The sequence below is a fragment of the Peromyscus eremicus genome, chromosome 19 (assembly GCF_949786415.1).
Source record: "Peromyscus eremicus chromosome 19, PerEre_H2_v1, whole genome shotgun sequence".
Lineage (NCBI taxonomy): Eukaryota > Metazoa > Chordata > Mammalia > Rodentia > Cricetidae > Peromyscus > Peromyscus eremicus.
Window position 1 is genome coordinate 61,648,461 of NC_081435.1, and position 20,163 is coordinate 61,668,623.

Below are 20,163 nucleotides of genomic sequence, written 5' to 3' on the forward strand. Positions count from 1 at the left end.
CATATTTTGTTGAGATCGTGTCTGTACAGATATTTTTGGTTTTTCCCTCGATTTCTTTATCATATAATGTAACGTTAATTAAGAGACTACCAGTGGTTATCATATTTAAACTTTGAGATCCCCAAAGAATGTTCTTCAAGGGACATTGCCACCTATTGAAAATTTATAATGCATTTGTGATTGTACATGGGATAGTTATACAATGTTAGGTCTAATTATGACCTGGTTATTGTTTTCATTAGGAAATTAAGCATGACATAAGGAGATATGATTATGTGTCCAGTTGACAAGGGGTGGATTGTGATGGCTATTCTTGAATGTCAACTTGACTGCATCTGGAATGAACTAAAACCCATGCTGGGTAAACCTGTGAGGGTTTTTTTTTTTTCTTGACTAAATAATTTGAAGTGGGAAGACCCACCTTAAATCCCAATGTCTTGCTCTTGTTAACATATCCATTCTTACACTGGCATTAGAGCCTGCTTCTTCAGGATTCCAGAGTGTACTGAAGAGCAGCTGATATACCCAGCCTCTGGATGGAACAACTACTAAATTATTGGACTTTCCGTTGGTAGACTACCATTGTTGGACTAGCTGGACCACACTCTGTAAGCCACTCTAATATCACACACACACACACACACACACACACACACACACACACACACACACACAGAGAGAGAGAGAGAGAGAGAGAGAGAGAGAGAGAGAGAGAGAGAGAGAGAGAGAGAGAGAGAACAAGCTGAATTTGCCAGTAAGAGCAAACAAGCTTCTTTCTTCCATGTCCTTTATGTAGGCTGCCAGCAGAAGGTGTGACCAAGATTAAAGGTGGATCTTCCCACCTCAAAACATCCAGATTGGAGGTGGCTCTTCCCACTTCAAATTATATAATTATTTAATGATATATAATATAAATATGTGTCCCATATTGCCTCTCTAGTTACTGAAGCCTCTCCTTGAAGCTCAGAGAATATTGAAAGCCCATAATGTGAACTATTTTACAAACTTTTGGAGACAAATATATTTGATTATCCTGAATTGCCAATTTTGAGAGGCAACAGATTTAGTGACTCTGTATATAAAACTTTTGAAAAATTTTGGGGGGTGGGGGAAGAAAAATACTGCTGCTGCATTGACAAAGGAAAAGAACAAGCTTGGGGCTGGAGAGATGGCTCAGCAGTTAAGAGCACTGGCTGTTCTTCCAGAGGACCCAGGTTTAATTCCCAGCACCCACATGGCAACTCAAGCCTGTCTGTAACTCCAGTTCCAGGGTATCTCATGCCCTCACAGAGACATACATGCAGGCAAAACACTAACGCACATTAAAAAATACATAAATAGGTAAATATTTTTAAAAAGTAGCTTTGCTATCCTTGAAAAAAATAGAACAAGCTCCACGATAAAAATAAACCAACCACAAAAGTGATCCATGCAACGTAGTTACAATCATATTGATTAAGCCAATTAAAAGTTTTAAGTCCTTAATTAATGGTTCTGTTCTTCTAGAGAACCCCTAATTGTTCACTTTCCTTAGAATAAATATCTAGAAGTCAATTGCCAAGTCAATAATCTTAAACATGTTTGATCATAATAGACTGTCCCTCCCAAACTAATCAACCCAACTGATGCTTTCTGCCATTTGAGAAAGTCAGTTTCTCATATTACAGGTTGTTTTGTTTTTCTTGCCAATGAATTTTTAAAAAAAAAAACAAAACCATCATTTGCTGTTTTGATTTTCAATTTAAAGATCATTGGTAAGGCTGAATATCTTTCCCCTTTGAGCTTTGGTTTTGCCTATGATGGATTTCTTCCTCTCATCATTTTCCTGTCTTGCTGCCTTTTGATTAGCTTGCTAATAAAAGAAACCACATATGTGAGGGAAATTGCTTGTCTTTGACCTGAAATGTCTAAAATTCGAAATTGTGCTTTCCTTTGCATAAACGTCCGCTCATATGGCAATGGGGCATGGAAAGCTACTACTAATAACTTTCTCAGTGGTAAAAACTATTTCTGCTAAGCCTTAGAGCTTGAACCTACATTGCCCAATTGAACTGAAATATGCTGATTCAAAAAAATCAAATGTTCTGTCTCAGTTTAGGGGTTAGTAATTTTATTCTATATGGTAATTTTAAAATTAAATTATTACAGCAAAAATGAGGTCAAGCCACAAAGTTCAACTTGAAGATGTACTGTGACTTCGGGTAAATTAAGCACAATCACGGGGTCGTGTTTCCTGGTCTAGAACCACCTGTCATCCTGAGGTCAACATTTTCACCAGACCTGGGTTAAGAGAGGCTCCAGCCCTAAGCCTGTACTTTTGAAAACTCACATGTCACAAGCTCACAGTCAGAAATGTGTGCCTCAGCCACAGCCCTCAAAGCCCAGCTTTACACATAGTATTCAGCCTGAGTGGCATGGCAGTATGTTTTTCAAGGCAGAAAGGTTTTACTTACATTTTGTTAACTGAAGTTAAAACTTTGAAATACCTGTATAAACAGGCACATGGGCCTCTACTGCAACCTTGTCCTAGGCCCCAAAGACATCAGCAGCAGGTGGGGCTAAGGGAGCAGGTGCCTTTGGGTCTAAACTATGCTACTTGGAAGCAACAGGAAGTGATAGGTAGCTTCCTAGTGAGACAGTCTGACATCTACCCTTGCCACCTGCATGCCATGTGACCTAGGACAAGTCATTTAGTGTTTCTGAGCTCAGAAGCTGTAACATGTCAATATCAATCTCTTCGGTTGCTTATAAGAGTGAAGTAAGAATGGCCATGGAGGGTTTAGCACAGCTAAGTGCACTGAACAAATATTAAACGCATTCTGTGGTACTGTTCCCGTTATTTCTACTCCTGCTCTCTGCTCTAACCACCTACACCATTTTAAAAGCTTTTAGAACACTGAGCACACTGGTAACTAATCCTATTGTTCTCCAATCGAATAGGATCATGGGAGCTGCCTACTAAAGACCAGTCAGAGAGGGGGCTCCCAGGTGCCAATCCCCTTCTTCCAGGTCCTTGGGACTCCCACCATCCATTCTGCAATGTGCATAAGACCCAAATCTTGTGAGTATCAAAAACAGATCATTCAAAGTGGATCTAGAGCCCCTCCCACCGCCTCCCCCACCCCTCCCCCCCACTGCCGCCGCTGCTGTCACTGCTGCCGCCACCGCCCCAGCCAACGCCCACAGCGTGCCCAGGAAGACCTCAGGTTGGTGGGTCGAGGCACCACAGTTACGAGAGAACTGAAGTTCTAGGCTTGTCATGAGTCTGAGCTTATCAAGTATCCTCAGCTGTGGCTGCCCTGGCTGGGAGGAAAGGGACATCTTCACTCAGATGGATCTGAAATTTTATACCAAGAGTCCACCTCACTGCCCACAAGTGACTCATGATGCTTTGAACTAAAATTTCAGAGTGAAAGCAATGTTTTCATCTTCAGTGTTCAACAGCTGCAGAATCACACGTGTGTGATGATGGAGGGGATGATGATGGTGATGGTGATGATGGTGGTGGTGGTGGTGGTAACTGTGGTTACGACAATGATGATAGTGATAAAAACATGATATTTGAAAAGATTGGGACCTATCCTATGGAAGATATTTAAGCAATTATCATTGATACAAATAATATTTTTGGTTTGTTTGAGACAGGTTCTCCCTTTGCAGCCCAAGTTGGACTGAAACTTACTATGTAGACTAGGCTGGCCTCAAACACAGAGTAATCCTCCTGCCTCAGTCCCTCAAGTGATGACAGGTATGAGCCACCATGTCTGACTGTTACTAATATTATTGCAAATGAAGACAGAGGTTGAAGCTGGGAATACAGACAGAACTGGGGTGTTTACTCCAGCGAAGCTTCCTGACCTTTTCTTCACTGATAAATAGGTGTTATGTATATTTTTCCTTTTTATATAACAAGAAATAGTTGCCAGATGATTTCTTCCCAGTAATATGCTCCACATTCTTACTCCCATCTTCCTGTAGGAGTAATTTATTTTTCCTTCACTGGCGTATGAGTCTACATGAGTTTTGAGATATTGAATGGGAGACAAATCTCTACAATTAAAGTCATGCAAGGGAAAGATGGCTCTGAATTCTATACAATTTAGTAATAGAAAATGCATTCACTTCATTTTTTCATCCAGCTTCACATTCTATTTGACACTCATTTGGTTAGTATCTGAACTAGTTCACACAAGCGTTCAGCCTGGCTCTGAATAAAGCAAGTGTGGGGCCTTGGCCTATGGAACACCCAACCCCCTCTTCACAGAGACTGCAATGCAGAGTGATGACAGGAACTACTCAAAACGGTGGAAGAGCAAAGCCTATCTGGGGCTATCCTTCCTAACTCAGCATGCCCCTGCAGCGCAAAGGACTCTGGGAAACCAAAGGCTCTAGCTAAGAAGCTCCCATGGGATTTGGTATAAGTCTGAAGTCTCCCTTAACGATGACAGCATCTATTTTTATAGGTAACAGTGTATTTGAGGAGGAAGGAAAAAAAAAAAACTCTGGGAGGAAAAAAAATGACACATTTCCTGTGATGGGAGAGCATTCCATTATATATAATGTTCAAAGCTTTTAAAAGGCTAAGGAAATATAATGAGCATATCAAAATTTCTCTGCAAGAGGAAAACCTCCTCTTTGAAGACTGGAGCTAGGAAGAAGCTGAGAAATGGGAGGAGCTGACACAGACCCATACAGGGTTTCTTAAAATGGAGTAAGTGGGAGGAGTGTGGATGGAGGCTGGCAGAGCTGGATTATGCCACTAACACATTATGCAGGATGTGGGCACGCTGCCCCATCTCCCTAGACTTCTGTCTAGACACTCCACAGCAGCTACTGAGCCTTCTGCGAAGTCCTCAGCAGTGTCTCCAACCTTGGGAGTGGCTTAGTGATTATAATCACTCAAGAGAATGCAGTGAATCCTTTTGCCATTTTAATTAAAACTTGGCCTGTTTGAAAGTTATCTCATAACAAACTTGGGACCCAGGGACCATGTTGACTAACACAGATCAGGATTTCAGTATTTGTTGTCAAATTATACTTTGTTTTTCATCCTTTGGGAGTTGGAGAGATGTACTAGAGACATCTATTTCTCAACAGCTTCTTAACTCTCGATTGTTTTTTTAGTGTTTGGAGACACCTCTTAGTGTTGGTAAGACATGGCTTACTCTTTTCTAGATAAGGCAGTAGTTTTCAACCTGTGGGTCACGATTCCTTTGCGGGGGTGGGGGTGTCCCATATCAAATATCCTGTATATCAGAAGTTTATATTATGATTTATAACAGCAGCAAAATTACAGTTATGAAGTAGCAACAAATAATTTTATGGTTGTGGGTCACAGAAACATGAGGAACTGTATTAAAGGGTCTCAACATTAGGGAGGTTGAAACCACTGACTTTAGGTAAACTAGTTCAGCCAAAATATAATTCTTCAGGCACCTGCTGGATGCCACCAAACAACCCACCCTATGGTCTTTTGCCCTGAGTTTGGCCTTTCAGACCAACACATTCTGCTTGGAATCAACAGACTCTAAATGTCAAGTCTCAGTGCACTAACTGGATGTTTCTGACTGCTTCTCTGTTTTAGCTAAAAACTGTGTTTCACATCATTGCTCTAGATCCTAAGAAACCTTAAGCATGGGAATAGGCTTAATTTAGGAAGTAGTAGTGATGTCACGGGGGGGGGGGGCGTTTCCTTAGGAGTTGCAGCTTGCCAAGCATAAATGTGCAATAACAAATATATTTGGTCATTGTTCCATGCTACGCCTGAGTTTATGCTCAAGTAGTGATTTAGGATGAGGTCCCTAGACAACCTCAGCTGGGACCAAGTGCTAAGAGGGTGGACATTTTCAGCCCCATCGACTGGCCTTAAAGAAAAAGAGGACTGTCTGGAGATCAAGTACCATAAGTACCATTGAAATCTGGGGAGCTTCTGTTACCCAGCGATGCTCACCTTGCCCCTGTACAGCATGCCATTCACAGAAAGGACAAGCACTGCAAACAAGAAAATCTATTCACAAGCCAAATGTGACGAAGACAAGCCCCAAACTTCCCCAAGGGGACACTTACACCATAAACAGGGCGGTCTGAGGGGTGGGGACAGGTAAGAGGAGGTGGGTTAAAGTGAAATGATGGGTAATCAAATTCCAAGTATTTTCATAGTAAGGCAGGAAAGGAAACATCAAGGGATATGAAAACAGAAAGACACCCATCACATTCTTCATCTGATGTGGGTCTCTTGCTGGATGAAAGGTGAGAATTAAACAAGACCTTTTAAAACTATATTTGAAGCATGCATACGTGTGTGTGTGTGTGTGTGTGTGTGTGTGTGTGTGTGTGTGTGTGTGTAAACTTGTGTGTCATGATGTACATGTTGAGGTCCGAGAACACTTTGGGAGAGTTGGTTTTCTCCTACCATGTTACTGTCCTAAGAATCAATAATAATTTTGCCACTAACCAAAGCTCTGAAAGGGGTCACCTATGCAGAGACAATTCTCCTTTTCCTGAAAGACATCTCAAACAAGAGTATTAAAATAGCTAATTAGCCATTATCAATGTCAAACCTTCTGTAAGACAGCTTCATGGGTTTTTTTTTTTTTTTTTTTTTTTTCTGAGACAGGGTTTCTCCATGTAGTTTTGGTCCTGGATCTCACTCTGTAGACCAGGTTGGCCTCAAACTCGCAGAGATCCACCTGGCTCTGCCTCCTGAGTGCTGCGATTAAAGGCATGTGCCTGCACCATGGCCACTCGGCCATGAATTGTTTATTAACCCGTGGGTCACAACCCTTTGGAGGGTCAAACAACCCTTCCAGAGGGGTCACCTAAGACCATCAGAAAACACAGATATTTATATTACAATTCATAACAGTAGCAAAATTACAGTTTGCAGTCGGACACTTCCTGTCCCAACTGCCTGGTCCCAAATAAACATACAGAGGCTTGTATGAATTATAAATGCTTGGCCAATAGTGCAGCCTTATTACTAACTAACTCTTACATTTTAAGTTAACCCATATTCCTTATTTATGTTCTGCCATTGGGGGTACCTTTATTAGTATGGCATGTTCATCTCCTGCTCCCTGTGTCTGGCTACCAACTCCCAACTCTGTCCTTCTCCTTCCCATCATTCTTAGTTTGGTTGCCTGGGGCCTATACTTCCTGCCTAGCTACTGGCGAATCAGCATTTTATTAAATTAATTCGAGTGATAAATTGTTACAGTGTACAAGAGGATTATTCCACAGCAACCATTATGAAGCAGCAATTAAAATAATTTTATGGTTGGGGGTCACTACAACATGAGGAACTTAGAAGGTCACAGCGTTAGGAAGGTTGAGAACCACTGGCTTAGTGGGTGAAGGCCAAGCCTCACAATCTGAGTTTGATCCCTGGACCCCACATGGTGAAAGAAGAGAACTGACTCCAGCTTGGACTTTCACTCTCCACACATGTATCATGCAAAATAAACACATGTAAAGAAAAATCCAAACAAGACATGCCTCAAAAACCCGAGACTTTTGACTTTATCAGCACTCTGTGCATCCACAAGCTTGAATGATGCACCGTGTGAACCATCTTATAATTGCATTTATGAAAAGATTTCTTCTTTGAGTTTTAAAATCTATTAGTATTGTGTGTGATGTACCCATGCGTGTGTCATGCATGCAAGTGTAGGTATGTGCATGCTGTATTGTGAGCATGTAGGTCAGAGGACAGTTTTCAGGAGTCAGTCTTTCCTTGCCATGTAAAATCCAGGGACTGAACTCAGGTTGGCAGGCTTGTGTAAAAAGTCCCTTTACCCACTGAGCCACCTCACTGGCCCTAAATGGAAAAAAAAAAATTAAGACTGGAGACACAAGGAAACCATCTTGTATCTTTCTTAGGTTTAAACTTCACTTAATTTTTCGATTATAGAGTTACAGAGTTCATCCTTTAATGACATAACTTCAAAAACCACAAAAACTCATACAAACAGTTATTGCTAAAAAACATTTGTTTCTGTGTTCTTTCTCTTCCCTCCCTCCCTCCTTTCCTTCCTTCTTTAAGACACGGTCTCATTTTATAGCCCTGGCTAGTCTGGAACTATGTAGACCAGGCTGGCCTCAGACTCAGAAAGCTCTACCTGTCTCTCCCTCCCGATTCCAGAGTGCTAGGCCTATGACCATCATGGTGAGGAGCATGGCAGCAGGCAAGCAGGCATGGTGCTGGAGTAGTAGCTGAGGATTCATATCTTGAATCACAAGCACCAGGTAGAAGGAAGTATGGAACCTGGAATTGGCTTGTGAAACCTCAAAGCCCAACCCCAGTGACACATCTCCTCTGAGACCACACCTCCTAATCCTTCTCAAACAGTCCCAACAACTGGGAACCAAGGATTCAAATACATGAGCCTATAGGGGCCACCACATTCACTTAGCAACAGCTGTTATGAAGAGTCTATGATATGCTTAACTGTGTAAGGTATGGGGATGCTTAAGGCCACAGGGACAGTCCTTACACTGAGGGAGTTCGGTTTTATTATAAGGAGTTTCATTTGAATACTAGTGTTGCTGGCAATAAGGACAAAAAGCATAGATCTGCTGTATGTCCCACAGAAGCATGAAGAGTTCTCCTTTTCCTTAGGAATGTCCACTCAGTCCACATCAGGATACCCGGCTTCACAACAGAAAAGAAGTCAGTATGAAGCAGAACTGGAGTTTGTTAAAGACATTTTTATTATAGATCTTAAGCACAGAAGTTAACAGAAAGAGAGACGCCGAGAGAAGGAATAAGACACTCATGTGTGAGTATGGGTTTTCCAAGGTAGAGTCATCATTTGGTTTTCTATGATATATGTGTGTGTGTGTGTGTGTGTGTGTGTGTGTGTGTGTGTGTGTGAATGATTTGGGTGACTTTCAAGTTACATACCTAAAGGTTGCCGGGAAACTTCCCACCTTTTAAACATTGGAGATGTAGTTTACAACAAGGCGAACAAAGACTTTTCTTTGGTAAATAAAATTGTAAGGTAGACTTTTGAGATGATATGTTTACGTTTAAGAAAAGGGAGTACTAGAAACTCAGGTTACACATCATTTTGTCCTAAGTGAGCACAGCTGTTTACTGTCCTTGCTGAGATGTCTTTTGGAAAACCTGTATTATCCCTATAGGCAATTTTGACCTTCTCAGTGGTGGCTCAAATTTTCTGATCCCATCCTCAGAACAAGGAGGCCTGGTCAGATGGACCCTTTTTGTCATGTTTTCTTCCCATGTCAGCATAATGTTCCCATCTCTCTCTACTACCTTGCCAGGAGCACCTAAGTGTATATCAGCTAACACAAAATAGGAACAGAACATAATCTCGAGCTAGGCTAGTAGACCTGGAGAAAGTAAGAGGTTAACTCCCAGGAGCCCATGGGTTGATGCACTCTCAGATCTATATTACAGCAAGATCATCACAGACTGGCTGGGACCAATGGGACAGACTGAGACACTTCCAGCAGTCCTTTGTTTCATTATAGTGGGGTCTCCATATGATGGGCCTTGAAAAACTGCCTGCTCCTGTCATGCATTTAATGTCATGTCATATCCGGAAATGCCATATAAAGACAGAGAAGGCAAATGAACCCTATTCCAGGGGACATCCTAAGGCATTCCTGGATTTCTTCTTTTCCCCACATTAACCCATGTATAATCCTGGCCTTGGGTAAACTGTCAATACAACAAGGCATCCCAAACTCTCCTACTAGACTTTTTCCTTGAACTTTTGTCCTGTAATAAATGTCTTCCCAGTCCTTTACTTTGTCCTTTCTCTGAACTCTTTCTTTGATGGAAATAAGAACCTAGAAACACTGGACTACCACAACCTTTACCTGCTGGTAACAACCCAAACCATAGAAGTACTGACGATTCTGAGAAGGTAGAACACTCAAGCTCCAGTCATTAGCAGACAGTTTAGACTATAAATAACTTTCCCTGTTTTGTCATTGATACCGCCTCACCTCTGTGGATCATTTCTGACTTTGCCTGTACGTGTTTCAACAAAAATCTACGTAAAAGTCAAACATACATTGTCTGTGGGCTGAGAACGAGCCAAGCTCTCCACCCATTTGGATGTGTCTGGAAGGTTCTATACCTAAAGAAGGACAAGAGGTTCTGACTCTGGAATACAGCATCTATTTGATCCCAGGATCTTTCATGGATGACTAAATGTATAGCCTGTCTTCCCACAATGATACATGTGTAGCTTTCCATCACTCTGCTCCCCAAGCCTACCCTGTTAGAAGTTGCTAAGGCCAAGTACCAGGTCAGCTCAATGTGGAGCCAAGGGGCTCTGTGCCCTGATCTAGAAAGCTGTCCTTGATTCACAGGACTGCTCTCCAACTAGTCTCATTCAGTCTTCACTTTCATTTTCATGAAATCTCTCTCTGGGAGCTTAGTGAAGGGAATCCTGAGTTGGGAGTCAGGATCCCTGGTTCCAGGACACAGATCCAGTACCATGCTGGTGGAGCAAGTCTTCCTATCCCCAGTCTGTGGCCTTCTCATGGGCAAAGGCTCTAGTTTTCTCCAGAATGGGCACGCCTGACGTTTCAGTTGGAACTCTTCTTAAAAAGAATTAATTGCTCATTTAGAGCAGGATGTTCAGTGCCCATCATCCTCTGGGCTTTAATGACCAGTTTCTAAAGCACCGCACAGCCAACCATTATGAAAACACCCACCCCCAAACATTTCCAAATGCCCCATACCTGGGGAGAAAGAGAGCACTGAAAGAGTCAGGGATTAGGCCATCCCACACAGGGCTTCCAGCCATGGGGATCTAGTTGATAAATGTGGGGAGATGTGCTGTGCCAACGATGGCTTTATCAATAAATCCCTCCTCAGCTGTGCTGTGTGCTGGAATATTCTGTGTTTTGATGTTGGTGTTTTGTTCCATTTGAATGCTTCTAGTTGTATGGTAGGGGTGGGGCTGTTAAGTCTCAATGGAAGGTTCTAGATCTCTGGACTAGAAAGACAGAACGTCTAGTGTGTGACAGTGGCCTTGTCCTTCATCTTCTCTAATAGGTCTACTGTTGCTAATTGGTGTTTCTTATCTATGGAGCCTCCAAGCCCCAATACTAAGATGTTCTGGTTATTATGAATTAAACAAAACACGGAAATGACCACAGTGTCCTTGCTATGGCCAAGGGGTTCATTGTTGGATGTATTCACGTTGGTCATTGTGGCTTGCAGCCAGACTATTAGCTGCCCTCTTGCCAAGGCAGTCCCTGCCACTAGCAGCTGGCAGAATTTGGGCTGCAAAGGGCATCACTTAGCTGTTAATTGAAGTGATGTGGCATGCTGTGCTTAAGAGACTTAAGTGCCTGTGTGTGCTTATGAAGCATGAATATGTTGTGACTTTTGGTGGAAGAATTCTCTGTGAAAGAAGCCACTCTGTGCTCCTGGCCTGGCTCTGGGCTTTGTAGAATAATTCATACAGCCAGGCTGCTCCTGATTTGCTAAATCCACACCTGTGATGCAGTGACCATTGTTTGAACTTTTGAAATCTTATCTTTTTCTAGTCCAGGCTTCAGAAGGCATTCTGTAAAATCAAATGTGTGTCACATTTGGCTTTGTGACCCTCTTTCCTGAGCCATTTATGCAGAATGCACGAGCTGGAATTAATCAGCCCCAAATGGATACTTGATTCAACACGCAGAATTGATGGGGTTGAAATTGGCTTCGCTGTTTCCAGAGTTTCTTCCACTCAGGCCTGAAGCCTCTGGGATGTTCTCTCCTGCAGTGATCAGACAAGATGAGTGAACCAAACAGTGGGCATTGGGAAGCAGCCTGGAGCAGGAGCTGTGCCTGGCACAAATGCTCTGGGTTGGAAGCCAGCGAGTCCACAGCCCACCCTGCTGAAGTAAAGTGGGGCTTGTTGACTTCACCCGATTATATTCCTGCAAAGTAGGAACGCTGAGCCTTCTGCTCTAAGAAGAATTAGTCTTAAAATGTACCTTCTCCAAGAATACCCACCATGCCAAAAACAAAACAAAACAAAAACCTCTTTTTCTTTTACTTTTCACTACTCTGAGCTATGGTAATCATGTTCTTTATTACTTCAAATGGTTTCTGATCTCACCTCCCCCACCTCAACCCTAGCTAATACCTCAACCCACATACTCACTAGCACACACTCTAATTGCTGTTATAAACCCTAAGATAGAAACAAAATAAAGAGGGGAAACAAAGGCTCCCCATCCCACAGACCAAAAACCTTACAGGCAGCTGGGCATTGTGGTGCACGCCTGCGGTTCCAGCTACTCAAAAAGCAGAGATAAGACAATCATTTGAGCCCCAATAGTGAGACCAACCAGGGAAGCAGAGTGAGACCCCCACCTCAAAACAACCCCGAGAGAGAGAGAGAGAGAGAGAGAGAGAGAGAGAGAGAGAGAGAGAATCAATTTACTTGTTCCCCTTACTAAAGAACATTTAATTACATGACGATTGCTCTACAAGTCAAAGCTTCTCATTGTCTAGGATTATCTGATTCTTCACTGGGGAAAAGACATACCCATCCTCCTCCTAAAGCATCCCCAAGGAGCCCAGCATGACAGGCTCTAGAGCTGGAGAATTCCCATCAGCCCTTGCTGCCTTAAGAGTGTGGGATGAAGCATATTAGGAACAAACAGCCTCATCTCCCACAGTTTTTAGGCAGTCACCTGCCCATTGAGCCTTTAGAAATACATCAAACCATCCATTCAAGAGCAATTCTTCCTTATTCAGTAGTCAGAGATCAGCTCATATCATGCTGACCCAAATTATATTACTGAAAGACGTAGATTTAAAAAGAAGTTTAAAATTACAATACAGGGCTTTGCTGGGAATTTTAAAAGAATTTATTTAGAGAAAGTCTTGCTATGTAGAACAGGCTTTCAAACTCACAGATCCACCTGTTTCTGCCTTCAAAGTGATGGAACTAAAGGTGTGCCCACCACACCTGGCTTATTTTTAATTATCTATGATGCGTACACATTAACTGAGTGAAGGCCCCATGAAGGCCAGAAGAGGGCAGGTGATCCCCCAGAGCTGGAGTTACAGCTGACTTGGGTCCTCTGTAAGAGCAGAAACCACTTTGGACTGCTGAGCCATCTCTCCAGACCCTGGAGCTTTACAATAGATTAAGTACTTAAGTTAGAGTCAGTAGCTATTCTAGATAATGGCACTTACCATTAAAACATAGGATCTTAATCCAGAATTTACTGTCTTAGTCCTTTACAAGGCACCGCCTGTTTCTGTAAGTAATGTATTATTTCAAGCGTGGCCACATCCACTCACGAACACATTAAACACTGCTGTTTTACAGCTCTCATCACCACAACTGAAATCAATGATGGAAAGATAGACCACAGCATCTACAAATCCTGAAATGGTTACTATCTGGCTGCTGCCATCTCCTGCCCTAGAACAAATAAGAGGCAACTAATGAAACCCCATAGGCTCCCTCCATATGCAGGGCAAACCCAAGTTCAAATCCATGTGTCTTCCTAACTCTGAGGTCTGGGAAGTGTTCATCTTGTGCATCTGCCACGATATTCCAACAGGCATCACAGCTCATATTAGCTAACGACATTATAAAAGTATCAACAAAAATGAAAGGGGCTTTCATGGGCACTGGACCAGAGCATCCCGAGTTCTCATTCTCCCCATGTATCTCTGTGTCTCTGCCTCCCTGTCTTTTTGTCTCTCAGTGTCTCTGTCTCTCAACTTCTCTGTGTCTCTGTCTCTCAACCTGTGTTTCCGTCTCTCAGTCTCTGTGTCTGTCTCTCTCCATCTGTGTGTGTGTGTGTGTGTGTGTGTGTGTGTCTCCCTCTGTGTGTGTATATGCACAATACACTCCTTGTCAACTTGACAGATAAACCCACCACTATTAAACCATAACCTTTCTTTTCTTGTTCAGTTCCAAGATTACACACTAATATCAACACTACAATATAAACCTTCCAAATTTTTTAAAGTCTCACAGTCTTTAAAAATTCAAATACTTAAACTCAGTCTCTTTAAAACAGCCGATATTTTTTAAAATTCACAATCTCTCCACTGTAGGCTCCTGTAAAATCAAAAATAAATGAAATACCTTCCTACTTCAAGAGGAAAGAACCAGGGCACAGTCACAATCAAATAAAAGCAAAACCAAGCTCCCCAAAGAGTAAATAACTCAGCGACCAAGTCTGGGATTCACTCACCATCTTCTGGACTCCTCCAAGGGGCTCGGGTCACTTCTCCAGCTCCGCCCTCTGCAGCACACACAGCTCATCTTCTAGGCTCCAGCTGGCTCCACTCCACACCTGCTGCTGTTCTTGGTGGTCATCCCATGGTCCTGGCATCTCCACAGTGCTGGGGTCTTCTGCTGCAACTGGACTGCACTTTCACCCACAGCCTCTCATAGGATCTCTTCATGGTGCCACGCCTCAGCTTCTCTGCATGACCCCTTCAGTCCTGGGCCTTCAACTGCCACTGAGGCTTCACCTTCACCAATGGCCTCTCACAGCGCCAAGCCTCAGCTGCTCCCCATGACCCCTTCACGCCTTCAAAACCAATACCACCTGGGTGACTCTTAGATGTTACCAAGTCCTGCTGACAGTGCAAGGTACAACCTTGGCCAACTCTGGAAACACTTTTCAGAAGTGTTTCTCAGGAAGAAGATTTCCCAGAAGATTTCACCGCATGGATTCTGGTCTCTTCTTATCATTGCTAATTTCTCAGCTCCAGCTGACCAGCATCAATTGTCCCAGTAATGTAAAGGTTTCACGTTGGTAGTTCTGGTAGCTTGTTAATCATAGCTGATTCTTCAGCTCCAGCTAACCAGAACCACAGGATCTTAATTCAAAGTAACAAATGGCCCCAATAGAGTCTTTAAACTTCCCTCTGAAACTTCACAAGCCAGGCTTCCATCCTCTGCATTGCCCTCAACATTCTTCCAAGCTCCTACCGAAGAGCTCACCAAGCATCGAACACTCTGGCTTTTCTTGCACATAATTCCAAAGTCCTTTCACAATCCTCCCTAACACAACACGGTCAGGTCTGTCATAACAAAACCCTGCAATCCTGGTACCAACTTCTGTCTTAGTTAGGGTTTCTGTTGGTGGGATGAAACACCATGACCAAAAGCAAGTTGGGGAGGACAGGGTTTATTTGGCTTACACTTCCATCACTGTTCATCATTAGAGGAAGTCAGGACAGGAACTCAAACAGGGCAGGATCCTGGAGCTGATGCAAAAACCGTGGAGGAGTGCGGTTTACTGACTTGCTCATCATGGATTGCTCAGCCTGCTTTCTTATAGAACCCGGGACCACCAACCCAGGGATGGCACCACCCACCATGGACTGGGCCCTCCCCCTCAATCACTAATTAAGAAAATGCCTTACAGCCAGAACTTTGGAAGGCGTTTTCTCAATTAAGATTCCCTCCTTTCAAATAACTGTAGCTTGTGTCAAGCCGACATAAAATTATCCAGCACAGTCCCCTAATAAATTATTTTTAATTTTTTTCTATAAACAGACACATTTTCACATTTTGCCTAAGGATAAAAACTCTCTCTCTTTCTCTGCATACACACATGCTAATTTAGGACTGTGAAAATAGCTCACCACTCAATACTCACCTAATATACATGAGACCCTGCATTAAATCTCCAGCACACGAGCAGGGGAAAAAGTGAATTTATCAGTTGTTCTAGGTGTAGTCCAGAGGGATAGACCTTTATGGTGATAGTGTGAGCCTGAACTTGATTATTTCTATTGGCAAGCACTCCATCACTGAGCTAGGCTTCTATCCTGGGGTGGTGGTTTTTTCTCTTTTCTTCTTCTGTGTGCGTGTGGTACACATGCATGTGTATATGAGTGTTTGAGTGTGTGTGCACGCGCACGTGTGTGCACACGTGCGTGTGGAGCTTGACAGCAGGTTTACTCACCATTTAATTAACTAATTTTTTATTTTAAACAATTTTCATAGGATATAGTTTGATCATAATCTTTTCCCTTCCCAGGGTCCCCCTAGGCCCTCTTCACCTCCCTACACACTCAACTTCATGTTCAAGACTAAAAAGACAAAAAACTACCAAGTCGTAATGAAAGAAAGCACATACAAAAAACATGGAATCTGGGGTTGGGGATTTTAGCTCAGCGGTAGAGCGCTTGCCTAGCAAGCACAAGGCCCTGGGTTTGATCCTCAGCTCTAAAAAAAAAAAAAAAAAAAAAAAAGACATGGAATCTGTCTCGTGTTAGTCACCTACCCTGCTGGGCATGGGGCTTGCTCTGGGGTTTGGTCAATATGTCTGGTACTATTCCATTGGGACAAAAAAATGATTATCTCTGTCCTAGCAAGTATCAGTTACAAATAGCTGTTTGTTTAGGAATGAGACTTGGTGCCTACTTCCCCTTCTTGTGCTAGGGTTTGTCTGGATTGAATTTGTGTCAGTCTTGTGTGCGCTGTCAAAGTCTCAGTGATTCATATGTGCATCAACCTTGTCTGAAAGACTCTCTTTCCTGGGAGTCATCCATCACTACTGGCTCTTACAATTCCAACTTATTTGTTGAGGCAAGATCTGTCCCTTACTTTGACCTAGCCAGATTGCCCCAGCGATCTCCTGTCTAGTAGGATCCTGAATACTGGGATTATAAAGGTGGCCACCACAAGGGTTCTGGAGAACCAAAATAGCAAACATTTTATCCACTGAGTCACTTCCCAGCTCCTGGGATAGTTGTTTTTAATGACACTGAGCAACAAAGAGCCTAAGGAAGCTATAACGACAAGCTCTAAGTCCTAAACACTCAGAAGTAACGTCCACTAGAGTGACTCATCTTTTCAGGCTTTAAGTCTGAGATACACTGAAAGGACCAAGTAGATGCCATAACAGGCTGCTCAGTCTTCTCTCAGAGATCAGGCCTCAATTTCAGTTTCCTAAGACTTGAGCAAGCAGTTTCTGGGAGGGCCATGAACAAAAGACATAGTCCTTGTAGTAGCTCCCTTTCTGCACATACTCTGACTGCTCAAGGTTCAGTTGGTTGTTTACTGTCTGGGACCCCTCACCAACTTAGAGCTATGTGCATGCGTCGGTGTGAACATGCTAGGCCAGTCAGCCTCCATGGCAGCTCAAGGACAAAGCCTGGGACTTGTCCAGGCCTGCCCAAAAATGATAACTGTAATCCCCAAATAATAAATTCAAAGGTTACATACCCTCACCCAATCATAGGCTTGTATCACCCTGCTTGCAGTTTTTCCCTTTAAAAACCCCTCACCCTGAGCACTCAGGGCCGTCCTCCTCCACTCGCTGAGTCAGAGTGTTGGACACGGACCAATCCCAGGCTTGCTTGTTATCAATAAACTCCTGTGTGTTTTGCATTGGATATTGGCTCTGTGGTGGTCTTTCTTGGGGGTCTCCAGATGTGGCCACAACAACACAAAACCTGAATTCAAAACTTGTTCCCAGAGTTCCTGAACTACAGTGTTAATCCACAATCTCATTCATTTTTCTTCATTCATTGTTGGGCAAAATTTGGGCATCAGTTAGGAAGCAGTGAAGATCTGGGCAAAATGGAAAGCTCCAAAGTCATTTGCTGGTCTGTGTTGTGTTGCTATCACAGAATACCACAGGATACACAATCTGCAATGAACAGGATCTTGTGTAGCTTATGGTTCTGGAGCCCAGGAAATCCAAGCCTGTGTATCACCCTATGTAGCAGATGTGTCTTGCTTACACGTGTCAAAGTAAGAGTAAGAAGGGAAGGTAGCCAAACTCGTCCTTCTGTCAGGAACCCACTCCCTCAGTAACTCCCCCATGTTAGGGTCCTGGAGAAGTCCCACAAAAAACTACCATCCACGTATGCAATCAACAAGAATGTTTATTATCTCGAGAAAGCTTCCAGCATGCTGGGTCTGGCCATCCCCCACAAAGGCAAGATAGCAATGACCCTGAGCAATTAGGCCATCTTAGATATGATTGGCTTAAGCAAGTGGCATTCATATTAGCACATTCTAGGGTTAGTCAGGGGCTGATTAGGGCTACAGCTTTTTCCATCTGGGGGCAGGCCTTGTCCTTGAGCTGCTGTGGAGGCTGGCTGGCCCAGTATGTACTGACTGTGGCCCAGGCTTGGTGCATCTTTTCTCCCTTGTCCCTGTTGTCAGGGGCACCAGTGATTAACTGCCCTTTGTTTGTGGCTCTTTCAGAAACTGCTTGCTCAATCCTAGAAAACTGAAATTGAGGCCTGATCTCTGACAGAAAAACCTGCTATGATATTTGCCTAGAGCAACCTCTTATGATATTTGCTGGGCCCTCTCACCCCACTGCTGTAAAAATGGTATTACTTCATGCATGAGGGCCAAACCACCTCTCAGTAAATTTCTCACCTCTTAACACTGCTGCCAGTTGCACTGAGAATTACATTTCCAACACACGAACTCGGGAACATGTTCAAGCTCTAGCACTTTGCAAGCTTCCAAACACAGCAGGAGGAACTCTTCCTTCTCCTCCGGGGGAAGCTACCCCTAGCTTGCTCTCTGGGTCCCCACAAGTCATGGTTGAGGCCCAGTGAGCTGATTCGCCTTATGAGTTAGCCATGTTCTAGGCTAGCGACTGGACTGTCTCCAGAAGACAGACTCAGGACGGATGTGCACACCAAAAAAGATGCAAGATACACTCATTTTTTATTTCATTCGTTTTCCTATATAAATCATATTTTTTTTTACTGTTAAGCCACGATTAGGTGTTAAAATTAAAAGCAAAAATTACAAGTCAAGACTTAACAAAACCACTAGGCATGCTGAAGGAAGTGAAAATGGAGCTAGGCAGTGTGCAGCGTGAATCAATAAACATGGGAGGGACATCTCGGAGAAGAGGGAGGTGTGCTTAAGATACGAGGCGAATGGAGTGGGAAAATTTTGACCTCAGGAGAGCAGCTATGAGAAGAAACAGCAGGATGTGATTGCTAAGCTCCACTATGTTTCTGAATCACCCCCTCCTTCCTCCGTCTTCCTTTCTACCATGCTAACCACTGCCCATCCTCATAGGGTGGATTCCCCTCCTCAGAAGCGTCCCCCGCACCCCTAGAACCTGCTTCTGAGCTGTCTCCACTTCCTTCAAGTTGCTGCTGCTCTGTACCTCTAGTGATTCATCTCTGTTCGGCTCAGTGTTCTTTGCCACTTGCTCTTCCTTTTCAGCGTCTTCTGGGCTTTCCTGGAGCGACTCCACTTCTTGTTTTAGCTGCTTAGTCCTTAGCTTGAAGGTCATCTCCTCCGAACTTGATTTAACTACACCCCTCTGGTGATTCTCAACCTCCTGACTAGGATGTAAACGGCAAACCCAGGAGGGATGTGCGCAGCAAAGGATGCACAAGAGACTGCTCATTTTTATTCCGAAACACTTTGGGAACTCGGAGTAGATTGAGAAAGGAACTTACTTCATTTGGGAGAAGGCTGAATCTCCTGGCATTTGTGTAGTCCAGGAACACTGCATTCTACGTGCTAGCTGAGCAGCCGGAGGTGATTTCAGTCATGGTTTCAATTAGGTGACTGATATCTGGTCTTAGGGGTGGTCTAACACTAAGATATTTAATATTTAATGCCATAAATTCACTAGCATGCCAAACCCAGGTTAGTATATCTTAAATTTTAATGTGCACACGAATAGTATGAGATTCTTGTTAAAATTCTTAATTAGTAAGATCTGGGGTAGAGTCAAAGAGCGTGTGTGCATTTTTAACAAGCACCTAGGTGCTGCCAATATTCCCAGGTGTCACGCACATTAAGCAGCAAAGATATAAGAAGAGATCTGATGCCTGTAGGGCTGGGGTGGGGTGGGGTGAGGCGGGGGCGGGGGCGGGGGCGGGGGCGGGGGCGGGGGCGGGGGCGGGGGCGGGGGCGGGGGCGGGGGCGGGGGTGGGACTGGGACTGGGACTGGGACTGGGACTGGGACTGGGACTGGGACTGGGACTGGGGTATTTTTACCATGAACCTCCCACTTAACTGTTGCCTATGCACACTCAAAGAATCCCAGACACTAGACTTACTCTGGTGAAAGTATTGCCTTTGTCTTCCAGCCACAGTGAGAGGATAAGGACCATGCCCTGTTGTGGAGGGTTCAAATGAGAGAATCCAAAATGGAAATGAGTTTGTCAGTGTCAACCCTGGAATTCCAGCCTGGATAAAGCCTAGACTC